The following is an 8,777-nucleotide window of genomic DNA, read 5'->3' as shown; positions in this document are numbered from 1 at the left end:
TGGTGCTCATATAGAATTCAGTGTTGAAACCATATTGGTGCTCATATAGAATACAGTGTTGAAACCATATTGGTGCTCATATAGAATACAGTGTTGAAAACATATTGGTGCTCATATAGAATACAGTGCTGAAACCATATTGGTGCTCATATAGAATACAGTGTTGAAACCATATTGGTGCTCATATAGAATACAGTGCTGAAACCATATTGGTGCTCATATAGAATACAGTGTTGAAACCATATTGGTGCTCATATAGAATACAGTGTTGAAACCATATTGGTGCTCATATAGAATACAGTGTTGAAACCATATTGGTGCTCATATAGAATACAGTGTTGAAACCATATTGGTGCTCATATAGAATACAGTGCTGAAACCATATTGGTGCTCAAATAGAATTCAGTGCTGAAACCATATTGGTGCTCATATAGAATACAGTGCTGAAACCATATTGGTGCTCATATAGAATTCAGTGCTGAAACCATATTGGTGCTCATATAGAATACAGTGTTGAAACCATATTGGTGCTCATATAGAATACAGTGTTGAAACCATATTGGTGCTCATATAGAATACAGTGTTGAAACCATATTGGTGCTCATATAGAATACAGTGCTGAAACCATATTGGTGCTCATATAGAATACAGTGTTGAAACCATATTGGTGCTCATATAGAATACAGTGTTGAAACCATATTGGTGCTCATATAGAATACAGTGTTGAAACCATATTGGTGCTCATATAGAATTCAGTGTTGAAACCATATTGGTGCTCATATAGAATTCAGTGTTGAAACCATATTGGTGCTCATATAGAATACAGTGCTGAAACCATATTGGTGCTCATATAGAATACAGTGCTGAAACCATATTGGTGCTCATATAGAATACAGTGCTGAAACCATATTGGTGCTCATATAGAATTCAGTGTTGAAACCATATTGGTGCTCATATGGAATACAGTGTTGAAACCATATTGGTGCTCATATAGAATACAGTGTTGAAACCATATTGGTGCTCATATAGAATACAGTGTTGAAACCATATTGGTGCTCATATAGAATTCAGTGTTGAAACCATATTGGTGCTCATATAGAATACAGTGTTGAAACCATATTGGTGCTCATATAGAATACAGTGTTGAAACCATATTGGTGCTCATATGGAATACAGTGTTGAAACCATATTGGTGCTCATATAGAATACAGTGTTGAAACCATATTGGTGCTCATATAGAATACAGTGCTGAAACCATATTGGTGCTCATATAGAATACAGTGTTGAAAACATATTGGTGCTCATATAGAATACAGTGCTGAAACCATATTGGTGCTCATATAGAATACAGTGTTGAAACCATATTGGTGCTCATATAGAATACAGTGTTGAAACCATATTGGTGCTCATATAGAATACAGTGTTGAAACCATATTGGTGCTCATATAGAATACAGTGTTGAAACCATATTGGTGCTCATATAGAATACAGTGTTGAAACCATATTGGTGCTCATATAGAATACAGTGTTGAAACCATATTGGTGCTCATATAGAATACAGTGTTGAAACCATATTGGTGCTCATATGGAATACAGTGTTGAAACCATATTGGTGCTCATATAGAATACAGTGTTGAAACCATATTGGTGCTCATATAGAATACAGTGTTGAAACCATATTGGTGCTCATATAGAATACAGTGCTGAAACCATATTGGTGCTCATATAGAATACAGTGTTGAAAACATATTGGTGCTCATATAGAATACAGTGCTGAAACCATATTGGTGCTCATATAGAATACAGTGTTGAAACCATATTGGTACTCATATAGAATACAGTGTTGAAACCATATTGGTGCTCATATAGAATACAGTGCTGAAACCATATTGGTGCTCATATAGAATACAGTGTTGAAAACATATTGGTGCTCATATAGAATACAGTGTTGAAACCATATTGGTGCTCATATAGAATACAGTGCTGAAACCATATTGGTGCTCATATAGAATACAGTGCTGAAACCATATTGGTGCTCATATAGAATACAGTGTTGAAACCATATTGGTGCTCATATAGAATACAGTGCTGAAACCATATTGGTGCTCATATAGAATACAGTGTTGAAACCATATTGGTGCTCATATAGAATACAGTGTTGAAACCATATTGGTGCTCATATAGAATACAGTGTTGAAACCATATTGGTACTCATATTGAATACAGTGTTGAAACCATATTGGTGCTCATATAGAATACAGTGTTGAAACCATATTGGTGCTCATATAGAATACAGTGTTGAAACCATATTGGTGCTCATATAGAATACAGTGTTGAAACCATATTGGTGCTCATATAGAATACAGTGCTGAAACCATATTGGTGCTCATATAGAATACAGTGCTGAAACCATATTGGTGCTCATATAGAATACAGTGTTGATTTAAATGTTTCAACATTCTCTTATACAACAATTTTCCTAGGATTTTAGAAAAACATGGTGGTACAGATATTGGGCGATAATTTTTTAAATATCTTGGATACCCAGATTTGTAGAGGGGGATAACTTTGCGCATTTTCTAATTTTCAGGAACAATACCAGTTTGCATAGATTTGGTGAAGATATACGTTAGCGGCTCAGTAATGGAGGAAGACACTGATTTCACCAAAGAGGCACCAATCTCATCATAACCTGCTGCTGATACTTTAAGTTACCAATGACCTCCATCACCTCCATCACCTCCGTCACCTCCATCACCTCCATCACCTCCATCACCTCCATCACATCAGGAGGATCAAACTGAGGGAAATATCCCTTCATGTAAACCAAGAGATTTACATCAGTTTTCTCTATTTTCTTTGACAGAGAGGAACACACATTGACAAACGAGTTATTAAATTCACATTAAATAACATCAGGATCACTCTAGGTCTTATTTCCAACAATAGATTTAGATGGGATTGTTGTAGATGTGTTTTTCTTATTCAACAGTTCATTGATGATTTTTCCAAGTTGACTTTATATTATTTAAGGATTCTTGGAATTTGTTAGTAAAATAACAATTTTTTGGATATCCGAAGTAGGTGAGTAAAATTGTTCTTATACATTTTGTAATTTGCAGAATTCAGGGGAGAGGGATTTGTGAGAAACTTTTTATACAACTAGTTTTTTTTAAACTGAGGATTTTCTGAGACCGGTTGTAAATTGGATACAGAGACACGCTAGTCCAAACTCAAAGTAGTCAGCCCTCATCATTTACATCGTCACATCCGAGTGTACCTTAAATGTCCCTTGCCCAAGCGAAGGGAGAGTGATGATAGGAAAGTCAACGTCCTTGGTGGAAATGTTGACATTGAGCTTAAAAACAACCAACCTAAAGCTATTCATGTACCATGTGATGACCTAATTAATGGTAGGCTTTATTTTTTATCTTTATTTTACTAGGCAAGTCAGTTAAGAACAAATTCTTATTTACAATGACGGCCTACACCAGCCGAACCCGGACGACGCTGGGCCAATTGTGCGCCGCCCTATGGGACTCCCAATCACGGCCAGTTGTGACACAGCCTGGAATCGAACCAGAGGGTCTGTAGTGACGCCTCAAGCACTGAGATGCAGTGCCTTAGACCGCTGCGCCACTAAGGTGTTATGTGGCTAGCAGCTTTCTGTAGCTATCTGTAACAACATTATTCATTCACCTACTTGGAAATCATAATTTTCATATTTGATTTTGTAAAAATGATTGGTCGCTAAATCCGGAGAAATTAAGGCCCATGTAAAGAACTGTTGGTCACTAAATCCGGCTACAAGGACCACATAAAAACGTCCGGCTACAAGGACCACGTAAAAACGTCCGGCTACAAGGACCACGTAAAAACGGTTGGCTGGAATGCCCTCACCCGTCTGAGCATGCCCTCACCCGCTATATACAGTACCAGTCAAAAGTTTGGGCACACTTACTCATTCAAGGGTTTTTCTTTATTTTTACTATTTTCTACATTGTAGGATAATAGTGAAGACATCAAAACTATGAAATAACACACATGGAATCATGTAGTAACCAAACAAGGGTGAAACAAATAAAAATATATTTTATATTTGAGATTCTTCAAAGTAGCCACCCTTTGCCTTGATTACAGTTTTGCACACTCTTGGCATTCTCTCAACCAGCTTCATGAGGTAGTCACCTGGAATGTATTTCATTTAACAGGTGTGCCTTGTTAAAAGTTAATTTGTGGAATTTATTTCCTTCTTAATGTGTTTGAGCTAATCAGTTGTGTTGTGACAAGGTAGGGCTGGTAAACAGAAGATAGCCCTATTTGGTAAAAGACCAAGTCCATATTATGGCAAGAATAGCTCAAATAAGCAAAGAGAAATGACACACCATCATTAGTTTAAGACGTGAAGGTCAGTCAATACGGAACATTTCAAGAATTTTGAAAGTTTCTTCAAGGGTAGTCGCAAAAACCATCAACCGCTATGATGAAACTGGCTCTCATGAGGACCGCCACAGGAAAGGAAGACCCAGAGTTACCTCTGATGCAGAGGATCAGTTCATTAGAGTTACCAGCCTCCGAAATTGCAGCCCAAATAAATGCTTCACAGAGTTCAAGTAACAGACACATCTCAACATCAACTGTTCAGAGGAGACTGCGTGCATCAGGCCTTCATGGTCGAATTGCTGCAAAGAAACCACTACTAAAGGACACCAATAAGAAGAAGAGACTTGCTTGGGCCAAGAAACACGAGCAATTGACATTAGACCGGTGGAATTCTGTCCTTTGGTCTGATGAGTCCAAATTGGAGATTTTTGGTTCCAACCGCCGTGTCTTTGTGAGACACAGAGTAGGTGAACAGATTATCTCTGCATGTGTGGTTCCCACCGTGAAGCATGGAGGAGGTGGTGTTACGGTGCTTTGCTGGTGACACTGTCTGTGATTTATTTAGAATTCAAGGCACACTTAACCAGCATGGCTACCACAGCATTCTGCAGTGATACGCCATCCCATCTGGTTTGCGCTTAGTGGGACTATCATTTGTTTTTCAACAGGACAATGACCCAACACAATACTTATTTTCCACCATAATTTGCAAATAAATTCATTAAAAATCCTACAATGTGATTTTCTGGATATTTTTTCTCAATTTGTCTGTCATAGTTGACGTGTACCTATGATGAAAATTACAGGCCTCTCTCATCTTTTTAAGTGGGAGAACATGCACCATTGGTGGCTGACTAAATACTTTTTTTCCCCACTGTATTTGACCTCTCTGCAAAACATGACTTAGTACTTGGTGGCAAAACCCTTGTTGGAAATCACAGAGGTCAGACATTTCTTGTAGTTGGCCACCAGGTTTGCACACATCTAAGGAGGGATTTTGTCCCACTCCTCTTTGCAGATCTTCTCCAAGTCATTAAGGTTTCGAGGCTGACGTTTGGCAACTCGAACCTTCAGCTCCCTCCACAGATTTTCTATGGGATTAAGGTCTGGAGACTGGCTAGGCCACTCCAGGACCTTAATGTGCTTCTTCTTGAGCCACTCCTTTGTTGCCTTGGCCGTGTGTTTTGGGTCATTGTCATGCTGGAATACCCATCCACGACCCATTTTCAATGCCCTGGCTGAGGGAAGGAGGTTCTCACCCAAGATTTGACGGTACATGGTCCCGTCCATCGTCCCTTTGATGCGGTGAAGTTGTCCTGTCCCCTTAGCAGAAAAACACCCCCAAAGCATAATGTTTCCACCTCCATGTTTGACGGTGGGGATGGTGTTCTTGGGGTCATAGGCAGCATTCCTCCTCCTCCAAACACGGCGAGTTGAGTTGATGCCAAAGAGCTCGATTTTTGTCTCATCTGACCACAACACTTCACCCAGTTCTCCTCTGAATCATTCAGATGTTCATTGGCAAACTTCAGACGGGCCTGTATATGTGCTTTCTTGAGCAGGGGGACCTTACGGGCGCTGCAGGATTTCAGTCCTTCATGGCGTAGTGTGTTACCAATTGTTTTCTTGGTGACTATGGTCCCAGCTGCCTTGAGATCATTGACAAGATCCTCCCGTGTAGTTCTGGGCTGATTCCTCACCGTTCTCATGATCATTGCAACTCCACGAGGTGAGATCTTGCATGGAGCCCCAGGCCGAGGGAGATTGACAGTTCTTTTGTGTTTCTTCCATTTGCGAATAATCGCACCAACTGTTGTCAGCTTCTCACCATGCTGCTTGGCGATGGTCTTGTAGCCCATTCCAGCCTTGTGTAGGTCTACAATCTTGTCCCTGACATCCTTGGAGAGCTCTTTGGTCTTGGCCATTGTGGAGAGTTTGGAATCTGATTGATTGATTGCTTCTGTGGACAGGTGTCCTTTATACAGGTAACAAACTGAGATTAGGAGCACTCCCTTTAAGAGTGTGCTCCTAATCTCAGCTCGTTACCTGTATAAAAGACACCTGGGAGCCAGAAATCTTTCTGATTGAGAGGGGGTCAAATACTTATTTCCCTCATTAAAATGCAAATCAATTTATAACATTTTTGACATGCGTATTTCTGGATTTTGTTGTTGTTATTCTGTCTCTCACTGTTCAAATAAACCTACCATTAAAATTATAGACTGATCATTTCTTTGTCAGTGGGCAAACGTACGAAATCAGCAGGGGATCAAATACTTGTTTCCCCTCACTGTAACAGGACAGTAGTCTAGGTGTGATAGGACCAGGGATTGAATCACCTGATTCAGAGTGCTAGATGTTGCATACTCTGAACATTATTGTAACCGCAATTCCCTCAAATTCCATCTTAATAACAATATTATCTCTGACCATGATAAAGCTGCGTCCAACATGACGTCTAGTGAATTAGTTTTGTTTGCACTACATGCGTTCTATTCATCGGCAAATTCAATTGGGGATCATCATCACAAGCATTATTTACAATAACTTTGCTTATCAAACAGAGTGCCAGATTTATCTGCTGCTTTTTTGGCATCATAACGTTGAATCATTACATTTCTCAGCACATCATCAATCCATGGGGCACCGTTTGACCTCACAGTGCATTTTCTTAAAGGGGCATGCTTATCAGCAATACTCATTAATAATTTCATAAACACACTCAGTGACATTTCAGGATCATCCTTACTACACACTTCTAACCATTGCACATTCTTAATCTCATCCGCAAATGAGTCCTGATTGAACCCTCTGTAGGACCTTCGGTAGATAACCTTATGACCAGCCTTTGGTATTTTAGTTTTCCCAGTGAGTGCAACCAAGTTATGATCACTACAACCTAGTGCCACTGATACAGCTTTAGAACAATGTTCAGCCATGTTAGTAAAAATGTGATCAATACAGGTTGACGATGTGATACCGGACCTGTTAGTGAACGTTCTGGTTGGTGATGTCATAATTTGGGTCAGGTTACATTCATTGGCAACAGAAATACGTTTCCTTCTCATTTGACAGTTGGGGTTAAAAAAAATCAATATTCATATCTCCCCCCAAAAATATATTTCCACATTTTCATCAGATACCTTATCCAACATTTAGCAAATTACATCAAGATATTTCACATCAGCATTAGGTGGCCTATAGCAGCAACCAACTGGTATAGGTTTTTCAAATGTGGTAAATGCACCTGTACCCACAGTGCCTCTAATCCATTCAACATAATAATAATATGCCATTTAGCAGACGCTTTTATCCAAAGCAACTTACAGTCATACATTTTTTATTTTCTGGGTGGTCCCGGGGATCGAACCCACTACCTTGGCGTTACTAGTGCCGTGCTCTACCAGCTGAGCTACAGAGGACCACATTAAGTCCTGTACCCATAGCGCCTCTAATCCATTCAACATTAAGTCCTTGCGTTGTTTTGCTGGAATATGACTCTGGATGTAAGCTGCAACTCCACCCCCATATCTATGTCTGTCCCTCCTGAACAAATTGTATCCATGTATAGAGATCTCAGCATCCTCAGAAGGAGAGTCCAAGTGAGTCTCTGATATTGCCAATACGTGAATAGTGTTTGACTGCACTAGACAGCATATTTCATGAATCCTGTTCCTTAAACTGCATATATTAAAGTGAGCAATTAACAGACCTTTCTTTGGTAGATTTACAGTATTTATATGTCCAAACATGAATCAGCGGGGGGGGCTGTAATTACTGTCGCTGCTCCTAACTCCTTGGGAGGGAGGGTGAACAACCAGTTTGTCATACCTCAGGGAGGCTGTTACTGTCGCTGCTCCTAACTCCTTGGGAGGGAGGGTGGAACAACCAGTTTGTCATGTCACCTCGTTCTCTTTCAGCCTTCATAGCTGGTATTACTTCCTTTCTTCTTTGAAGGACTGCGTCAGAGAGCAGGTGCAGTGTCCAGAGGCGCATTTCCAAGCGCTCTGATTGGTTGGGAATTGCAGGGCTACGATGGTTGAGGGATAACTAAGGTAGGCTGAGCAGCCAAACTAACGGGACTGTGAGGGGGAGTTAGGTAGAGAGGAGAGGAGCAGGACTGCCTTTTTTACAGATTAATTTAGTATATGTTGGCTCAATTACTGTAACTACATGTGCTTACCTCTATGTGGCACAGCCTTCAATATGTGAGGCTCAATGTGTGTCCACCCTTCTCCCTCCCCAGCTCCCCAACCCCATTAAAATGTATCTATAATAATAATATGCCATTTAGCAGACGCTTTTATCCAAAGCGACTTACAGTCATGTGTGCATACATTTTTACGTATGGGTGGTCCCGGGGATCGAACCCACTACCCTGGCGTTACAAGCGC

The sequence above is a fragment of the Coregonus clupeaformis genome, unplaced genomic scaffold (genome assembly GCF_020615455.1).
Source record: "Coregonus clupeaformis isolate EN_2021a unplaced genomic scaffold, ASM2061545v1 scaf0154, whole genome shotgun sequence".
In the NCBI taxonomy this organism is placed as follows: Eukaryota; Metazoa; Chordata; class Actinopteri; order Salmoniformes; family Salmonidae; genus Coregonus; species Coregonus clupeaformis.
The sequence above is the reverse complement of the archived record's forward strand: the minus strand, read 5'-3'. Positions refer to the sequence as shown.